Source organism: Globicephala melas, chromosome 15, assembly GCF_963455315.2.
Source record: "Globicephala melas chromosome 15, mGloMel1.2, whole genome shotgun sequence".
Taxonomy (NCBI): domain Eukaryota; kingdom Metazoa; phylum Chordata; class Mammalia; order Artiodactyla; family Delphinidae; genus Globicephala; species Globicephala melas.
The window spans coordinates 66,359,427-66,380,890 of NC_083328.1; the positions used below are offsets into that span (position 1 = coordinate 66,359,427).

The 21,464-nt window shown below is 40.8% G+C and overlaps 1 pseudogene; it reads right to left on the reverse strand.

The window, feature by feature from the left end:
- Positions 1–517: 517 nt before the first annotated feature.
- LOC115839183 (ubiquitin-like-conjugating enzyme ATG3 pseudogene) overlaps positions 518–21,464 on the reverse strand; it is a 187,495-nt pseudogene continuing 166,548 nt past the window's right edge.

Consider the following 21,464-nt stretch of genomic DNA (forward strand, 5'->3'; position numbering starts at 1 on the left):
TCATTTGGAGGCAGAGGGGGATGGTGAAGACAGAGGCTGGGATACACTGTCTCTATGCCCAGCCATTCCTATTTCAGGATCTTTTCAGTACATTTTGCTTTAAGCCAATAATGAAACCTGAATGGTGTCCAGGAAAGAACACTGGACTGCAGATCTCAACTTGAAGTCTGGCTTTCTCCCTTACCTTGTGGTCAAGCCTCTGAATGTATCAATCAAACTAAAAGATTCTATGAAGGATTTACATGAAGATAGTGATTATCAGAAAGACAGCAGCAGACTGTGTTAAAGATACAAGATTTCCTTAATAGCAAGTGAAATGGAAGAATCTCTGTATTGAGGCAAGAAACACAAAGCAGGAACTGTGTGTAAGGTCCTCTTAGGGACACACACTTTTTTTTTTTTGTAATGGGACATTTGAAAAATTAAATACATAAACATGTAAGTCCCTTTATTAGGGAAATTGTACATATTGGTGAATATGACCAATGGTCATGTGTATGGGTAAATTCTTTAAAAATCAGAACCAATAATTAGGATAGCTTCCATGCTCTACTTGTTTCATTGTCTAATGTCTAGTGTAGTTATAGTTTATTGTTGGAATGATGGTTCGAACACATTTCAAGAAAATTAGAAGATACTTACGAACACCCTTCCTTCTGCAACAGTCTATGGTTTTCTTCATCATTAGGCATGCCTGCCTGGGGGAACTGAACACATAGGCGGTGGTGGGAGATAACAGTGATTTAAATGGTCACTGTTTTCTTCAAATGAACTTGACTTCACACATGTACTCAACTGATAAAGGCTGCCATGGCTCATCATGGTTCACAACCATAGTTGTGGGATCTGGTAATACTTATCATAAGTGACGTAAAGGTCGTAAGTTCTGGTTTGCAAACTAGCAACCTCAGCCTTAGCTCTCAAATTTCTACTATTTTCCTTGCACCGAGAGTAGACTCATCTGTTTCCAACAATTCACTCCCTTCATATTCTTCCATATCTGCAGTTTTTCTTACATCTTCCTCCTCTTTCTCCTAACATATAGCTGAGCAAATTTGTTGTTTTAGACTGTCTTTGCTGTCCAGCTATGAAATGAATGAGAAAATGCAAGATAGAGTTGAGACACTGATCAATTCTGACTTTGTGGTAGGACTTTTATTTAATCTTCACACCATGAGAGAAAGATATTCTTTCCATGTTATAGATGAGGAAACGCCGGCACTAAGAGGGAAGTTGATATGTACAAGTTTGGATAACCAGTAGGTGGCTGAACCTGTGTCCTAACCCAAGTTTTCTGAGTCTGTATCTTAAGTTCCTTCTTCAATGCTATGATCATTAACTCTTTTTGGCCCAGATGTTTCTATGAGGACCCAATGAAGGTATTTTCACACACATGCATGTGCATGTACTCACACGCACATGCATATACACTCACACATGTGTGTACATACATACATGCATACAATCATATACACACACAGAAAGACAGACACACAAACACACACACTCATACACTGCATAAAATTCCAGGACTCACAGAACCCTGTTACCTGGTGTAAGGATCCTTTCCCTACATCACAAACAAGAAAGGCACCTGGTTCTTGCAGATGTGCAATTTATGCCTTTTCTTCAACTACATTGAATTATTAACTAATTAATGCTTGTGAAGTCCTCGGGAAATACCAAGCGCTTGTTCAACGCTAAATATGGTTATTAGTAAAGCTTTGATTTTAGAGAACAGCCAGGTAGTCCTGAAATAAGCAAATAATGGTTGTGTAGGGAGGCTGGCAGCTGACGGGCATGCCGTGGTGTATAATCAAACTCTGCCTGGCTCTCAAAGGTGCTCCAGCTCATCACTGCTACATCATCCTCGTGGGGAGTTTGCACATTTTCAGGGAATGTGTGTTTCATATTTCTGTGTCCATTTACCTTTCTTTTTACCTTCCTTCTGCACCCTCTCATACCCAACCCTTTCTTTCACAGCAGATCAGTCTATCTCTCCTTTGGGGAAATAGTGTCTCCATCTCAATTTATTACTGTCACCCTTAAATGTTCCTGTCACATGCCATCTGTCCCTCCTGACCTTACATCTCAGAGGAATTGGCTCCATGGGCAGTGACCTGTGCTGTCACATACACTCAGATTTCTCTCCTTGTTTGGTTTAACGTTCTGCTATCACCATCTTGAAATTCTTTATAAGTTTTGAACAAAGGACCCAACAGTTTCCTTTTGCACTGGGCCCCACAATTTACATAAACAATCCTACCCCCGCCAACTGAATGTTCGAGGTGAATCCCTCTAGTTTTACCTGTATGTGTTGCCTCGAAGACCTCCTTCCATCAATAATATTGTGTTCTTTCATTCTTTCTCCCTCTACTGATGGCCATCTTTCAGTCGACCATATGCTCATCCAAAAGAATTGAAGGAAATTGCTTTCATCAATGGAATGAATGACCTTCAGTTTTACATTCTTTGGGTTGCAAGGGACAGAAACCCAACTAAAACTAGCAGAGGGAAAAAAGGAAACATTATATGACATAAACAAATTATGGAAGAGGCAGAAGTGAGCTGGCTTCATGGACAACTGAACTCTGAGATGTGACCACTATTTCATTTTCATCTCTACTCGTGTCTTCATGTTAGAGTTATTCTTTCAGGTCAGTTTTTTCCACGTGATGAAAACCTGTCTGTAGGTCATGCCAGACCAAATTCCTGTAGCTTATGATCAACAAGGAAAATGGGCCATCGCCATCAAGTTTGAATAATAAAAAATCTGAGGAAGAATTCTATTTGGTTCAGCTTGGGTCATAAGTTTATCCTTGAACCAATCACAGTGGTCAAGGGAATGGGGCACTCTGAGGGCTCATGTTGGCTGTCTTATCTGGATCTCATTGTTGGAATTCTGGGAGAGCAGTTCCCTATGGAAAAGTGTGCAGATAATGGGAATACAGAGCAATCAATGATTACCCCGTCCCCTTTTACCCAGTACTTCCTCTCTCTCTTCCTCTTCATGGTTTAATGTCATTACAAAGCCACCTATTTGAAAAATAGTCTATATTCACTCACCTGACTTTTCCACCTCCAATCACCTCTGAATATTTTTCAACGTCCCTCTTAAACTGCTCTTGTCAAGATCATCATTGGTTTCCTTGTGGTCAAATTTATAGATCAATTTTCAATGAGCTCTTATTTTACCTCCTGCGATACGTTGCATTTGGTTGTTCTTTCTTAGGAAAATTCTCTTCCCTTGGTTTCTATTAAAACATATTTCTGGCCTTTTTCCTCCTTGTCTTTCACATCAGCTTCTCCAAGCTCTATTTTTTATTGGCTTCAGTTTCCCTATTTCTTAAAATTGTCCCCTGGTCTGGTTCTTTACCTGGCCCCATGAATCTGCCTTTGATATTTCCTCTTATTCCTGCATACCATGCCTAGTTGTTCTGTTCATATTTGGAGACTCAGTCATCCAGGAGAGAAATGATGGTGACCTGGATTTGGATCAGGGTGTTGGCTATTGGCAAGAAAATAATGGGAAGTAACTCAAAGATTATAAAGGAGGTAGAGTCATCTGAACTTGATGATAGGTTGGAAGTGGGGAATAAGAAGGAGTGCTGCAAATATCTTTCCAGTTTCTGGCTTGGGACAAAGTGATGGATGGTGCTGTTGAAAAAATGAGGGTAGTGTGGGTGCATGTGATTGTACATGCATTCTTGTGGGTCCCTGTATATACTGGGGTGTATATACACATATGTGTATGAGTCCACGCTTATGCTGATGTACTTGTCTTTGCATATGTGAGCATTTAGAAGCGTGGAGAGCGTGTCGTAAGAGTGAAAGTCCGTATGTGTGTGGAAATGAAGGGGATGGTGTTGAAATGAAGATATTCCCATATGTCCACAGGCACAGACATCTTGAGTCCCACCACTTGGGTGTCTGTGGTTCTAAGAAATGGCTTCCAGGCAGAGAAGACCAGCAATTTCTCCTAGCTTATCACCAGTCTGCTCCTTGCATTGTGTCCTGCTTTAAGGAACCACACAGCATGGAGCTTGCTTAATTAAATTCTATTACAACGTTAAAGGGTGCTAACTGCAGTTGTTAGAAACGTCCAGCACATGTTACCTAGCAGAGGATGCAGGATAAAAGGTTGAATCTTTTCTGTAATCCTCCTTACCTTGCCTTGATCTGAGCTTTTATTAGTCTGGGGAAATGGGCTTACAGTATGTTCAGTATGGATTTCTGCCTTCCTGTGGATTTGCAGCTCTACAGGAGAGCTGCACTGGCCACTGGAGCTAAAGAGTTCCAGTTTTGGGGCAACGTGGGGCAGACACCTCTGAGGGCTTCCTGGCTCCAGACATGGGAAGAAGGAGGAAACAGAGCGAGGAAGGTAGAGACAGGTAGACTCTGTTTCACACTTATCACTCTGTCATTCTTTTTGGTACTGAATTTATTTTAGGGAAACACAAAACAGCCTCTTGTGTCTGCTCTCCACTCTTTCTTTCCCATATAAAGCCAACTAAAGGTCACAGCATATTCCCAAGAAATTGGATTCTTCGTGGGGGAAATTTGGTACTAAACCGAGTTTCAATAGCTTGTATATTTATCCATCTGTGCAGTTTTCCTCCTCTTCCTTTTCCTCATCAGAGTTCATACTCACCAAGCATTTGCTCTTTACTAAGTGTGTAATCTCTTTTAACACTTATAATGTCTTTATGAGGCTTGTACTAGTATAGTCTCTATTTTACAGCCAAGAAAACTTAGCGTCAGAGAGGTTTAGTGATTTGCCTGCAATCATGCAGCTCAGAAGGATAGAAATGAGATGTGAACCCAGGTCAGTCTGACACATCCCAGCATTATGGCAATGCACAATCTTAATCCCTTCCCCCTCTCCCCAAAATATGAGAAAGACTTTTAAAAAATCAATGATAGTGCCACTGCTTAGAGATCCAACTACCAGCAATTTTATTTTTCCAATGTATTATCTCTCTCTCTCACACACACACAAATATATGTATATAACATACAGTAAATATCTACATACACTACACATATAAAATATAATACATAAATCATATGGTATATATGCATGTATAAATGTGTTTATATATTATAAATTAAAATGTGAGCATACTCTAAATTCTACTTTTGCTCTACCATTCCCCTCCCTACAAAATAGGTCACAAGCATATATTCAAGTCATAATATATTTTCCTATTTATCCTTTTTGTGGCTGATTATATTCCATTTGCTGGGAAAATTTTCCTTTTGGATTTTGATTGGCATTGCCTTGAATCGACAGACTATTTTGGAGATGATCTCTGTCCTCCTCTCCAGAAAGGTGGGAAAAACTTGAACATCTTTAAATGTAGACTCCAGCTTGGAGAGCAGATGCAGGAGAAAAGGATGCAGGAGAAACGGATGGAGGAGAAAGGACTCTCCAAAGCAGGCATTGCTTGGCAAGCACTTCCGAGATTGACATCTCTCCATTCCTTGTGAAGGCCAGGGCCACGTGAGGGACGCCCCTGTATCCTCTGAGGTGGAGTCTCATGTTCTCAGAGGGATGGAGGCTGGAGGACCACTGATCATTAGCAGGAACATTAAGATTTGGAAGACTGCAAGATATGGTGGGAAGATGTGGGTCCCATATAGTGGTGGACTGGTAAATATTTAACAACTTGTTCTTCAAAAAACCAAGTCCCAAATTGTAATGTTTACTACTTATATGGGGTAAGTGCTTTCATTGTGGCCAATTTAAAGCTGGCAATTAATGTCATTAAATGAGGAACTGGAAAGACATGGACAACCACATACCATTATAATGGTCACCTCACCATACAGACACAATAGATGTAAATAACCCTAAAAACATAGACAATAGACAATAGTACAATATATATACATATTATATATATTATACCAATGTAATAGTAATAAAATAATTAGGAATTTATGACTTTTGAGTATTTATTATCTTTTGTGAATATAATTTATATAATTGTAAGTGTATAACATTTAATTTTTAATAATGGCCGTGTTTAACAACTGGTCTGCAAAATTCCTAATAATTTAACAATTAACTCTTCCAAACCAATACGAGTCAGCTCTAGTGCACAACTGGTCAGACAGGCAGATCTTGACTCCGGTCTTAGCTCCACCGCTTAGCAGCTGTGTGACCTTGGGAAAGACCAGTAACCTTTTAATCTTCAGTTTCCTGCTACACGACATAATGTTAATAATGAAAACGATTGCACTGGGATATTGCAAAGATTAGAAGTAATAGACACAAACCACCCACAGGCCCGGGCACACCACCAGTTGCTCACCAGTGTGCGTGGTGGTAATGGTTGTAGCAGCAGCAGTGGTAGTGGTTTTATGTCACCACCACCAGTAGCCGTTGTCCCTAAGTGGGAGAGAGTGCAGATTCCAGAGGCTGGCTTGAAACTGCCTCTTCCTTTTGCTCACTGTTGGCCTTTGGCAAATTATTTAACTCATCTGAGTTCGAGTTTCCTTATCTCCAAGAAGGATGTCATAATAATACACACCTCTGAGGTTTGTTTGGAGGGTTCAGTGAGTGACTGCGTGTGAAGCTTATAGCACAGTGTCTGGCTCCCAGGGAGCTCCACAGCTTGGTCGTGGAAGTGGAAGGGGCAGCCTTGGTGGTGGTTTTTATAGGAGGCAGGGTAGCACAGTGGCTACAAGTAGAATGGGGACTCACATTCCAGATCCTTCACCCATTAGTTATGTGACCTTGGGCAAGTCAGTGAACTTTTCTTAGCTTCGGTTTCATTACATGTAAAACAGAGGAAATAATAGTACCCAACTTTAAGGGGGTTAAAAGAATTAAATGAGATAATAAGTGTTATTATGATGATGATTCTCATAATCGTCATCCATATCACAGGTGCTGCTGAAGCACAATGCCTATCTCTGACCGTGACCTACTTCACAGAGGACTTCTGGGTCAGCCCTCACGTGCCAGCCTGCCTGTCATCTCTCTCAGGACTTCAGCACACCCTCCCAGTTTGCTTACTGATAAAATGCTATTGAGAAGTTGTCCTTTTTTTTTTTTTTTTTTTTTTTTTTTGCGGTATGCGGGCCTCTCACTGTTATGGCCTTTTCCTTTGCGGAGCACAGACTCCGGACGTGCAGGCTCAGCGGCCATGGCTCACGGGCCCAGCCCGAACCGGCATCCCCTGCATCGGCAGGTGGACTCTCAACCACTGCGCCACCAGGGAAGCCTAAGGGAAGTTGGCCCTTTGACAGAGCTCCTCATCCCTTCCAAAAGACAAACCTTGCACTGGATTTATAAACCAGATTGCAAATGTTAGAGGAATTTCAGCCTGGGGTAAAGCTCCTAAACAGAAGCCTTGGAAGTCATGTGGCCCAGATATCACATAACCATGTGATGATGTGGTCTTTTATCAAAGGGCCTGGTAAAATTGTGTTCTAGTCATCAGAAGATCTGATATTCATGGTTCTGGGCATTACATGACCTGTCAATCTAGTCTTAAAATGGGTCCTTGGGTCCTTGGTAAATGTATGTACTTTCTAAAATGTGGGCAGAGGATGGCAAGGAGTTCACATGAGCAGATTCAGAACTGCAGTATATAGTAAGGATGCCAGTAAACACAGGTGACTATTGAATGTTTGAAATATGGCTAGTCCAGATGAGGTGTGCTCGAAGCAGAAATGTACACTGGAATTTGAAGACTTGGCATGAAAAAAGGTAAAATATCTCATTAATAATTTTCATATTGATTATACCTTGACATGACACTATTGGATATACAGGGTGACATAAAATACTATTAAAATTTCACCTGTTTATATTTTACGTTTTTAAGGTGTATGATCAGGCCACCCAAGATGGCTGTTCTCTTACTCTCTGCACATCCCCTGCTTGACCAATGCCTGCTTCCCCTACACCCTACTCACATGACTGACCTTCCTACATGTTTGCTCCAGGCCCCAGCTCGTGACTGTTCTAACCTTTAGATCAGAACATCTTCACCATGATAGCTTATTATAGTGGTTGTGAAGGGCTTGCCCCTGTGCTAGTTTCGCTGGTAACCAATGAGCCAACCTGATGTCAATTCCCCAGTTCCCCCTGTAACTGGGAACACCCTGGAATATCACTCCAGGATCTTGCTTCACGTGAGTAAGCTCCCCCATCCATTAAACCATTATTGCTGACTCTGAGCTCTTTCTTCGGTCTTGAAGCTGGGCCTTGCAGGCCTGCGTGGTGCAACCCAACATAAGGCGTACTAGAAGACTTAAAGTTACATATGTGGCTCACATTCTATTTCTATTGGGTAGCACTGTTCTAGAGAATTCAGGCAGGAAATAGTCATTGTCAGTGTCAGAAATACTGGATTCTTCTGGGATGCAGGAATGAGGCTGTGGACTCCAGGACAGAGGCTACTGAGATCAAGGTTGAGCCCTGAGTTTTAGAGGTATTGGGCAGAGAAAGGCACTCAGCCACAGGGCCCCAAGAAGACAGAGGCCTCTATACCCTCCCTGCTTGTCTCCATCCCGACGTGCCACCAGACACCTTCACCTCTTGACTGGATGACTCTAATAGTAGCCTCTTCTAACCGGTCTCCCTGATTCCATTTTGTTCTTCAAGAATCCATTTTTCTGCCACTCCTAATAGCCAGAGTGATTTTTTAAGAAAATTCCTGAATCAACTCAAATAGACTCACTTTAATCTCTTTCATGGCTCCCAATACTTTTGGAATTAAATTCAAGGTCCTTGTCAGCCTGGTGTCAAAAGTCCTTGTTCTGGCCTCCGACTGCTGTCCTGCCTCACCTTCCTTCATTCTCTTCCTCCCTTGGGATATTCCAGCCTCATGAGCCTTCAAGAGTTGCCAGCTGCTTTCCTGCCTCAAGTCCTTTGCCCATGCTACTTCCTCTACCTGGAATACTCTTAACACCTCACCTGGATGATGCCTTCTCATGCTTCAGGTCTCAGCTTAGATATTACTTCCTCTGAGAAAATGCCCTGATTTTCCTGATTTCTTTCCTATTACCCTCTTCTTTTTTTTTTTTTTTTTTTTTTTTTGCGGTACGCGGGCCTCTCACTGTTGTGGCCTCTCCTGTTGCGGAGCACAGGCTCCAGACGCGCAGGCTCAGCGGCCATGGCTCACGGGCCCAGCCGCTCCGCGGCATGTGGGATCTTCCCAGACCAGAGCACGAACCCGTGTCCCCTGCATCGGCAGGCGGACTCTCAACCACTGCACTACCAGGGAAGCCCTACCCTCTTCTTTATTCTCATCGCATTATCACCTGTTGGCACTCATGCTTTTTCACTCTTTCAGCCTATCACTGAGTTTTCAGCTCTGTGCAGTGGGCCCATATCTGTGGCATTCCCAGTTTAGTATGGAGACAATCACAGAGGAAACACATAGGAAATATTTGTTGAAAAAAGAATAAATGAATGGAGGTCTATTATGTGAACCAAGACACAAGTTCAATGATGACTTGATGGAAGAGGACTGAGGCTGTGGGATGGGGTGGGAGGGACTGGCAGCTCCAAGGGAAGAGACAGCAGGACACCGAGGCTGGGGCATCAAAGAGGGTCCAGCCTGAGCCCGACGGCGCTGGCTTGGCTTTGCCTTCCCAGGCAGTGACTTCAAAGCCCTTTGCAGGAAGCGAGTCAAGATGTGTCGGTCCCTGGAGGTGTCACTGGCCCTCGGAAGGCCTCTGCCGGGGTTTGATGAAGCACCTTCCGTGGCAGGTCTCGTAATTAACTGTGGCCATGCAGCGTGTTCGTGCCGATGTAAATCATCGGCAGATAACTTTGGGGCTTATCTACTAATGAAAACTCCTTGGCATTTCTGTAAGCATATTATGGTCAATTACAATTAATTCAGTTTGCATCGACTGCCTTTTTCCTTATGCAAAGATTGTGCAAATCGAGTGTGTGAGCCGAGGGCTCCGAGGCCTGTAAAATCCATAATGGTTAGTTCTCAGGGGTGGTGAGGAGAGAATAAAACTGTGGGCTGTTTGAAATTTAAATCAGGGCAAGGCTGGTCAATAGAAACAGGTTTGCAGCACTCAGATTAGCTGGACCAGATTGCAAGGGGACAGGGGGCTACTTTCCTACTGCCCAGACTTACAGGGTCACAGACTGCCCCCTCTCCCAAGCAGTTTTCTCCTTTGGGCTCCACCTCTGCATTCCTGGCTGCAAACTCTCCAAGTCCCCAGGGACTCAATTTCCTGTCTGACGACTCATAACCTCGTGATTCATGAGGACATATTACTGCTGCTGGAGGAGAGATGAGGTTTTTCTCTTTTGCTTTCCCACGGCTCCCAGAACAAAGTTAAGAAAACAGCAGGTGTGAAATTAATTTTTGAAATTTTAGTTTCTGGACCAGCTGACATTTGTTGAATATTAACTGTGTGCCAAGAAGTGTGCTCAGTGCTTTATGGATGCTTTCTGAAAATGTTTGTGGGTGTCACATGAGCCTATGGGGGTAGATATTCTCATTTCACAAATTTTATAAATGAAGCTTAGAGAGGGAGTGACCTGTCTGTGTTATACAAATAGGAAAAGTTCGGTTTGAATCTAGGTTTCTAATCACCATCTTATACAGTCCCTTGGAGGGCTGAGTCTTACAGAAAGTGATGCTCTGTATTTATGGGTTTTGTTATCAAGCTCATCTGCAGCCAATGCCTGAAGAAGAGAGAATGTTCCTTTCCTGTAGGGGAAGCTGAGACTGTGGGGCTTCCCATGAAAGTCAGAGAGATTGGCTGACTGGGTTTTCCTAGGCAGAGAGATGACACCCATATGATGCTCTAGCCATGAGCAGTGTTGGGGACGTGTCTCAGAGGTTCCTCTCCTCTTGAAAGATGACACCCACCTCAGATATCTATCCAGAGAGAACCCCAGAGTCTGCCTGAACAATACCGAGTTATAGTGGGGTATAGCTATAGCTCTTGTAGAGGTTGTTGGCATCTTGTGCAAATCCCCTCGTCCTTATGACTCAAGTGCATGCCAGCCCAACTTCCAACTTTCAACCCTGTCATTTCTTTACTTAAGGCTTTTCTCTAGCCATCAGGGTCCACTTGCCCAGCTGTGTAGCAGGTCAGAAGTGCCAGGGAATTAATGTTCCTCAGAAGCAAACTTAACAAAGAGTGATGGAATTTGGTGTATAAACACCCCAGCCCCCTACCCCTCAAGTGAGATACTCTGCAGTACGTGGTTCCCAGCAGATTACACCCCAGTTGCCCATGGTGGGATCACTTCTTCACTCTCTTATTGGTATTTCCTCGAATCACCTCCTAAGTAAAACAACTGCACTTGAATCCTTATCTCAAGGTCTACTTTTGGAGAAACTAAGCTAGGATAGTTCTTAACTTCAGGCATAAGCCTGCTGCAAAAAATGTTTTATGACTTTACAAATGGCTTATTTTTAATTGTACAAGGAAACATAAATATAATCTCATAAACATTACAGTTACTTTCAAAGTCCCCCTTGACCCTCTACCCCAATAACTTCCCCGCCCAAAAATGACCATTGTCATTATTTTAGTGTTTCTCCTTCCAGACACTTTCTATTCATCTACACACGCACACTATCCACTTTGCATATTGACCTGCAATGTATTGTTTTTGTTTTGGAGTACTTTCCATCTAAGTACACAACACTCTACCTCACTTCTTTGAAATACCGTATCACATTACACTATATGAATTTAGCTGAGTTTATTTAGCTTCTCCCCTGTTGGTGGATATGTAGGTTATTCCCAGTTCTGTGATGGCTTCAACTTTGGGGGCTTCCTCTTTAGAGCATGGACTGTCCTAATGAGGGTCAATTCCCTCAAATTAAGGGCTCTGCAATCACTCTCTTGTGAATCCTGAAACAACCACAATGCTGGTTATAAAATGAAGATATTATGAAAACCAGAAAGAATTTCTGGGGCATTCCAGACAATATAACATGACTCCTCCACGTCTCTAGAGGACTCGAACCAGACTCTGAAGAGGTGGATTGGGACAGAATGCTGGAGAGAGAAGAAGGGGAGGGGAGCAAGCAGGGGGGATAAGGACTGAGGAAGAGGAGGGTTTTTTTCGGTCCCAGACTCTTGAAGCTCCATTTGCTAATTTATCGTAAGACCACAGAAAAATTGATCCCTCCTGCTCCGTCCAGATGTTGCTTTCTTGAGTTCTGGCCTCGCCCCCATGGCTCTTACCACATCAAGGAGGTGGATAGAAATTAAAAAAATAGCTTTTGCTTTAGTAGGATTAAAATCCCCTCTCGTATTTTTTTGCACCATCTCAGTCATGGAGCCTGTTCTGGGAAGCATATATTATTAGGTTGAACCATATGAAAGTAACATTTTTGTAGGTCAAAATGATCAAATACCTTCAGTTTCATGTAGTTCAACTGAATATTTTTGGGGAGCAATTCAAATTTATTTTTTAGGTGATGGGGTTTGGGTGACAGTATGGCTGCAACCTCATGAGAGACCCTGAGCCAGATCCACCGAACTAATCAAGTTCTTTTATCTCTCTGTGCCTCAGTTTCCTCATCTCTAGAATGAATATAATAATGGTAGTTCACAGGACTGATATAAAGGAAATTAAAATAATATATGTCAAAGATGTAAAATCCTGCCTGTCTCATAGAAAAACTTAGTAAAGTGTAACTGCGATTGTCATCAGAATTATTGAGCGATAAGATGCCAGTAAAAAAAGGTAAAGGGACTTAATATTTACTGAGTGACTACTGTCTAATAAACCTTGGATACACGCTTTACACAAACTTCATTAAAAGAAAACAATGCTGTGTGAGACCATGAATATCTCTGAATTTTCCACATGCTGGAAATGAATCTCAGAATTGTTAAGTATCTTACCAAAGATGGAAAATATAGAGAAGTTTAAAAGTCATATGAGGCATGGTGAATATATATGTTTAGTTGGAATTCCAGAAGATGAGAGAAAAGAAAATGGAGCAGAAGCAACCTTTTAAGCGATTAATAGCCAACAATTTTCCAAATACGATGAAAGACATCATGTAATTAACCAAGAAAATGAACCCAAATAAAACCACACTTGGTTCATCACAGTGAAACTGGTGAAAATAAAAACAAGAGAGAGGAGGGCCTTCAAGATGGCAGAGGAATAAGACGTGGAGATCACCTTGCTCCCCACAAATATATCAAAACTACATCTACATATGGAACAACTCCTACAGAACACCTACTGAACGCTGGCAGAAGACCTCAGATTTCCCAAAAGGCAACAAACTCTCCGCCTACCTGGGTAGGGCAAAAGAAAAAAGAAAAGGCAGAGAAAAAAGGATAGGGACGGGACCTGCACCAGTGGGAGGGAGCCATGAAGGAGGAAAGGTTTCCACACACTAGAAGCCCCTTCGCGGGCAGAGACAGGGGGTGGCAGGGGGGAAGCTTCAGAGTCACGGAGAAGAGCGCAGCAACAGGGGTGCGGAGGGCAAAGCGGAGAGATTCCCGCACAGAGGATCGGTGCCGACCAACACTCACCAGCCCGAGAGGCTTGTCTGCTCACCCGCCGGGGCGGGCGGGGGCTGGGAGCTGAGGCTCGGGCTTCGGTTGATCCCAAGGAGAGGACTGCGGTTGACGGCGTGAACACAACCTGAAGGGGGTTAGTGCACCACGGCTAGCCGGGAGGGAGTCCGGGAAAAAGTCTGGACCTGTCTAAGAGGCAAGAGACCATTGTTTCAGGATGCGTGGGGAGAGGGGATTAAGAGCACCACCTAAAGGAGTTCCAGAGACGGGCGCGAGCCGCAGCTATCAGCGTGGACCCCAGAGACGGGCATGAGACGCTAAGGCTGCTGCTGCCGCCACCAAGAAGCCTGTGTGCGAGCACAGGTCACTATCCACACCTCTCTTCCAGGGAGCCTGTGCAGCCCACCACTGCCAGGGTCCCGTGATCCAGGGACAACTTCCCCGGGAGAACACAGGGTGCACCTCAGGCTGGTGCAAAGTCATGCTGGCCTCTGCCGCTGCAGGCTCGCCCCACATCCCCACCCCTCCCTCCCCCGGCCTGAGTGAGCCAGAGCGCCCGAATCAGCTGCCCCTTTAACCCCGTCCTGTCTGAGTGAAGAACAGCCGCCCTCCGGAGACCTACACGCAGAGGTGGGGCCAAATCCAAACCTGAGGTCCTGGGAGCTGTGGGAACAAAGAAGAGAAAGGGAAATCTCTCCCAGCAGCCTCAGGAGCAGTGGATTAAATCTCCACAATCAACTTGATGTACCCTGCAACTGTGGAATACCTGAACAGACAACAAATCATCCCAAAATTGAGGCAGTGGACCTTGGGAGCAACTGTAGACTTGGGGTTTGCTGTATGCGACTGACTAGTTTCTAATATTTATGTTTATCTTAGTATAGTTTTTAGCATTTGTTATCAACGGTGGATTTGTTTATTGGTTTGGTGGCTCTCTTTTTTTATTACATTTTGACATTTTAAATTTAATTTTTTTTTATTTCAATAACTTTATTTCTTTTTTTTCTATTTTTTCTCCCTTTTCTTCTGAGCTGTGTGGCTAACAGGGTCTTGGTGCTCCGGCCGGGTGTCAGGCCTGAGCCTCTGAGGTGGGAGAGCCGAGTTCAGGACACTGGACCACCAGAGACCTCCAGGCCCCATGTAATACCAAATGGCGAAAGGTCTCCCAGAGATCTCCGTCTCAACGCTAAGACCCAGCTTTACTCAACGACCAGCAAGCTACAGTGCTGGACACCCTATGCCAAACAACTAGCAAGACAGGAACACGACCCAACCCGTTAGCAGAGGGGCTGCCTAAAATCATAATAAGTTCACAGACACCCCAAAACACACCACTGGACACGGTCTTGCCCACCAGAAAGACAAGATCCAGCCTCATCCACCAGAACACAGGCACCAGTCACCTCCACCAGGAAGCCTACACAACCCACTGAACCAACTTCACCCACTGGGGTCAGACACCAAAAACAACGGGAACTACGAACCTGCAGCCTGTGAAAAGGAGACTCCAAAAACAGTAAGTTAAGAAAAATGAGAAGACAGAGAAATATGCAGCAGGTGAAGGAGCAAGGTAAAAACACACCAGACCAAACAAATGAAGAGGAAATAGGCAGTCCACCTGAAAAAGAATTCAGAGTAATGATAGTAAAGAGGATCCAAAATCTTGGAAATAGAATGGAGAAAATACAAGAAACGTTTAACAAGGACCTAGAAGAACTAAAGAGCAAACAAAGAATGATGAACCACAAAATAAATGAAATTAAAAATTCTCTACAAGGAATCAATAGCAGTATAACTGAGGCAGAAGAACGGATAAGTGACCTGGAAGATAAAATAGTGTAAATAACTACTGCAGAGCAGAATAAAGAACAAAGAATAAAAAGAATTGAGGACAGTCTCAGAGACCTCTGCGACAATATTAAACGCACCAACATTCGAATTAAAGGGGTCTCAGAAGAAGAAGAGAAAAAGAAAGGGACTGAGAAAATATTTCAAGAGATTATAGTTGAAAACTTCCCTAATATGAGAAAGGAAATAGTCAATCAAGTCCAGGAATTTCAGAGAGTCCCATACAGGATAAATCGAAGGAGAAACAGGCCAAGACACATATTAAGCAAACTATCAAAAATTAAATACAAAGAAAAAATATTAAAAGCAGCAAGGAAAAAACAACAAATCACATAAAAGGGAATCCCCATAAGGTTAACAGCTGATCTTTCAGCAGAAACTCTGCAAGCCAGAAAGGAGTCACAGGACATATTTAAAGTGATGAAAAGGAAAAACCTACAACAAGGATTAATCTACCCAGCAAGGATATCATTCAGATTTGACGGAGAGATTAAAACCTTTACAGACAAGCAAAAGCTACGAGAATTCCGCACCACCGAACCAGCTTTACAACAAATGCTAAAGGAACTTCTCTAGACAGGAAACTCAAAAGGAGGAAAAGACCTACAATAACAAACCCAAAACAATTAAGAAAATGGTAATAGGAACATACATATCAATAATTACCTTAAATGTAAACAGATTAGAAGCTCCAACCAAAAGACATAGACTGGCTGAATGGATACAAAAATAAGACACGTATATATGATGTCTACAAGAGACCCATTTCAGAACTAGGGACACATACAGACTGAAAGTGAGGGGGTGGGAAAAGATATTCCATGCAAATGGAAATCAAAAGAAAGCTGGAGTAGCAATTCTCATATCAAACAAAATAGACTTTAAAATAAAGACTATTACAAGAGACAAACAAGGCCACTACATAATGATCAAGGAATCAATACAAGAAGAAAATATAACAATTGTAAATATATATGTACCCAACCTAGGAGCACGTCAATACATAAGGCAAATGAAAACAACCATAAAATGGGAAATCGACAGTAACACAATCATAGTAGGGGAATGTTAACACCCCACTTTCACCGATGGACAGATCACCCAAAATGAAAATAAATAAGGAAACACAAGCTTTAAATGACACATTAAAAAAGATGGACTTAACATATATATAGGACATCCCATCCAAAAACAACAGAATACTCTTTCTTCTCAAGTGCTCATGGAACATTCTCCAGGATAGATCATATCTTGGGTCACAAGGAGAGCATTGGTAAATTTAAGAAAATTGAAATTGTATCAAGTATCTTTTCTGAACACAACGCTATGAGACTAGATATCAAGTACAGGAAAATACCTGTATAAAATACAAACACATAGAGGTTAAACAATACACTACTAAATAACCAAGATATCACTGAAGAAATTAAACAGGAAATTTAAAACTACCTAGAAACAAATGACAATTAAAACACAATGACCCAAAACCTATGAGATACAGCAAAAGCAGTTCTAAGAGGGAAGTTTATAGCAATACAATCCTACCTCAAGAAACAAGGGAAATCTCATAAACAACCTAATCTTACTCCTAAAGCAATTAGAGAAAGAAGAACAAAAAAGCCCCAAAGTAAGCAGAAGGAAATAAATCATAAAGATCAAATCAGAAATAAATGAAAAATAAATGAAGGAAACAATAACAAAGATCAATAAAATGAAAAGCTGGTTCTTTGAGAAGATAAACAAAATTGACAAAGCTTTAGCCAGACTCATCAAGAAAAAAAAGGAGAAGACTCAAATCACTAGAATTAGAAATGAAAAACGAGAAATAACTGAAACTGCAGAAATACAAAGGCTCATGAGAGATTACTACAGGCAACTATATGCCAATAAAATGGACAATCTGGAAGAAATGGACAAATTCTTAGAAAAGTACAACCTTCTGAGACTGAACCAGGAAGAAACAGAAAATATGAACAGACCAATCACAAGCACTGAAATTGAACCTGAGATTAAAAATCTTCCAACAAACAAAAACCCAGGACCTGATAGCTTCACAGGGGAATTCTATCAAACATTTAGAGAAGACCTAACACTGATCCTTCTCAAACTCTTCCAAAATATAGCAGAGGGAGGAACATTCCCAAACTCATTGTACGAGGCCACCATCACCCTGATACCAAAACTGGACAAAAAAAGAAAACTACAGCCAATATCACTGAAGAATATGGATGCAAAACTCCTCAATAAAATGTTAGCAAACAGAATCCAAGAGCACATGAAAAAGATCATACACCATGATCAAGTGGGGTTTATCCCAGGAATGCAAAGATTCTTCAATATATGCAAATTAAGCAATGTGATACACCATGTTAACAAATTGAAGGATAAAAACCATATGATAAGCTTTTGGCAAAATTCAACACACACTTATGATAAAAACCCTCCAAAAAGTAGTCATAGAGGGAACTAACCTTAACATAATAAAGGTCGTATATGACAAATTCACAGCCAACATCATTCTCAATAGTGAAAAATTGAAACCATTTCCACTAAGATCAGGAACAAGACAAGGCTGCCCACTCTCACTGCTATTATTCAACATAGTTTTGGAAGTTTTAGCCACAGAAATTAGAGAAGAAAAAGAAATAAAAGTATCCAAATCAGAAAAGAAGTAAAACTGTCACTGTTTGCAGATGACATGATACTATACATAGAGAATCCCAAAGATGCTACCAGAAAACTACTAGAGCTAATCAATGAATTTGGTAAAGTTGCAGGACACAAAACTAATGCACAGAAATCTCTTGCATTCCTATACACAAATGTTGAAAAATCTGAAAGAGAAATTAAGGAAACACTCCCATTTACCATTGCAAAAAAAAAATAATAATAAAATACCTAGGAATAAACCTACCTAAGGAGACAAAAGACCTGCATGCAGTGATGTATAAGACACTGATGAAAGATATTAAAGACTATGCAAATGGAGAGATATGCCATGTTCTTGGTTTTGGAAGAATCAACATTGTGAAAATGACTATACTACCCAAAGCAATCTACAGATTCTGTGCAATTCCTATCAAACTACCAATGGCATTTTTCACAGAACTAGAACAAAAAATTTCAGAATTTGTATGGTAGCACAAAAGACCCCAAATAACCAAAGCAATCTTGAGAAAGAAAAACGGAGCTAGCGGAAGCAGTATCCTTGACTTCAGACTATACTACAAATCTACAGTAATCAAGTACTGACACAAAAACAGAAATATAGATCAATGGAACAAGATACAAAGCCCAGAGATAAACCCATGCACATATGGTCACCTTATCTTTGATAAAGGAGGCAATAATATACAATGGAGAAAAGAGCCTCTTCAATAAGTGGTGCTGGGAAAACTGGACAGCTACATGTAAAGGAATGAAATTAGAACACTCCCTAACACCATACACAAAAATAAACTCAAAATGGATTAAAGACCTAAATGTAAGTCCAGACACTATCAAACTCTTAGAGGAAAACATAGGCAGAACACTCTAGGACATAAATCACAGCAAGATCCTTTTTGACCCACCTCCTACAGAAATGGAAATAAAAACAAAAATAAACAAATGAGACCTAATGAAACTTAAAAGCTTTTGCACAGCAAAGGAAAACATAAACAAGATGAACAGACAACCCTCAGAATGGGAAAACATATTTACAAATGAAACAACTGACAAAGGATTAATCTCCAAAATATACAAGCAGCTCATGCAGGCTCAATATCAAAAAAACTAGACAACCAAATCCACAATTGGGCATAAGACCTAAATAGACATTTCTCCAAAGAAGATACACAGATTGCCAACAAATACATGAAAGGATGCTCAACATCATTAATCATTAGAGAAATGTAAATCAAAACTACAATGAGGTATCACCTCACACCAGTCAGAATGGCCATCATCAAAAAATCTACAAACAATAAATGCTGGAGAGGATGTGGAGAAAAGGGAACCCTCTTGCACTGTTGGTGGGAATGTAAATTAATACAGCCACTATGGAGAACGGCATGGAGGTTCTTTAAAAAGCTATAAATAGAACTACCATACGACCCAGCAATCCCACTACTGGGCATATACCCTAAGAAAACCATAATTCAAAAAGAGTCATGTACCACAATGTTCATTGCAGCTCTATTTACAATAGCCAGGACATGGAAGCAACCTAGGTGTCCATCAACAGATGAATGGATAAAGAAGATGTGGCACATACATACAATGGAATAAAACTCACCCATAAAAAGAAACAAAGTTGAGTTATTTGTAGTGAGGTGGATGGACCTAGAGTCTGTTATACAGAGTGAAGTAAGTCAGAAAGAGAAAAACAAATACCGTATGCTAACACATATATGTGGAATCTAAAAAAAAAAAAAAAAAGTTCTGATGATCCTAGGGGCAGGACAGGAATAAAGACGCAGACGTAGCGAATGGACTTGAGGAAACGGGAGGGGGAAGGGTAAGCTGGAACGAAGTGAGAGAGTAGCATTGACATATATACACTACCAAATGTAAAATAGATAGCTAGTGGGAAGCAGCCACATAGCATAGGGAGATCAGCTCGGTGCTTTGTAACCACCTAGAGGGGTGGGATAGGGAGGGTGGGAGGGAAATGCAAGAGGGAGGGGATATGGGAATATATGTATACATATAGCTGATTCACTTTGTTATACAGCAGAAACTAACACAACAATTTAAAGCAATTGTACTGCAATAAAGATGTTTTAAAAAAAAAAAAAAACTGAAGAGAAAACAATCTTAAAAGCAACCAAAGGAGAAAAAACATATTGCCTTCAAAGGTGCAAAAATACTACTTAGAACAGATTTTGTAACAGAAATTATGCAAGCAGAACACATTGAAACAATAACTTTAAAATATTAAAGAAAATAATTGTTAACAAGAGTTTTGCACTCAGAAAAATATTCTTTAAAGGTGAAGGAGAAATAAATACATTTTCGTGTAAACAGAACCTGATATAATTTATACAAGTATGAACTAAAGGAAATGATAAAGGATGTTCTTTAGGCAGAAGGGAAATAATTCCAGACAAAAACATGGAAATTATGAAAGAATGAAGAGCTACAGGAGGGGTAAATATGTGGGCACATCTAAATAAATATTGACTATACAATAAATGGCAATAATGTTTTGTCATTGCAATATTAAAACAAAAGAAAGCAGAGATAGAAATAGAATTGATGTATTCTAGGGTTCTCATAATACCTGGGAAGGAGTAAAAGTACTGGGACTTCCCTGGTAGTCTAGCAGTTAAGACTCCGCACTTCCACTGAAAGGGGAATGGGCATGGGTTCAATCCCATGGCCAAAAAAAAAAGAGGTAATAGTACTAACTTTAATACAACTAATAATTCAAGGATGTTGTAATCTCTAGGATAACTTGTAAAGGAAGAGTAAAGAAATATATAGCTAAAAATTTAATTGAAGGTATAATGGAATTATAATAACAAAAAATACTTGATTAATCACAAAGAAGGCAAGAAAGGAGAGATAAGTGAACATAAGATAGATGGAAAAACTGAAGACAAATAGTAAATTATTGGATTTAAGTCAAAGTATATCTTTAATTTTATTAAATGTATATGGCCTAAATTCTGCAATTATAAGCAAATTTTTTTCATAAAAGCATATACAGCTTATAAAGTATTTGCTTTAAATATGAGGGCACACAAACTTTGAAAATAAAAGGGTGCAATAACTAAGCAAAAGATATCTGGGATAATCATCCTTATATAAGACAAGGCCTACTTTAAGAAAAGAAGTACTACCAGATCTAAAGATAGGCATTTCCTAAGGATGGAAGGGTCAAATCCCCAAGACGATGTAACAATTCTAAGTTCATATTTAACTAATTAACATAGTTTCAAAACATTTAAAATAGATAAATCAACAATCATAGTGGGTGACTTTACAGAAAAACCCAAACGAACTTTTTGGCCAACTCAAAATAATTTTCTCAGAACTGACAGGCAAAAAAACAGATCAAAAAATCAGTACAGGTATACCTCATTCTGTTGTGCTTCACTTTATTGCACTTTGCAGATATTGTATTTTTTTTACAAATGGAAGGTCTG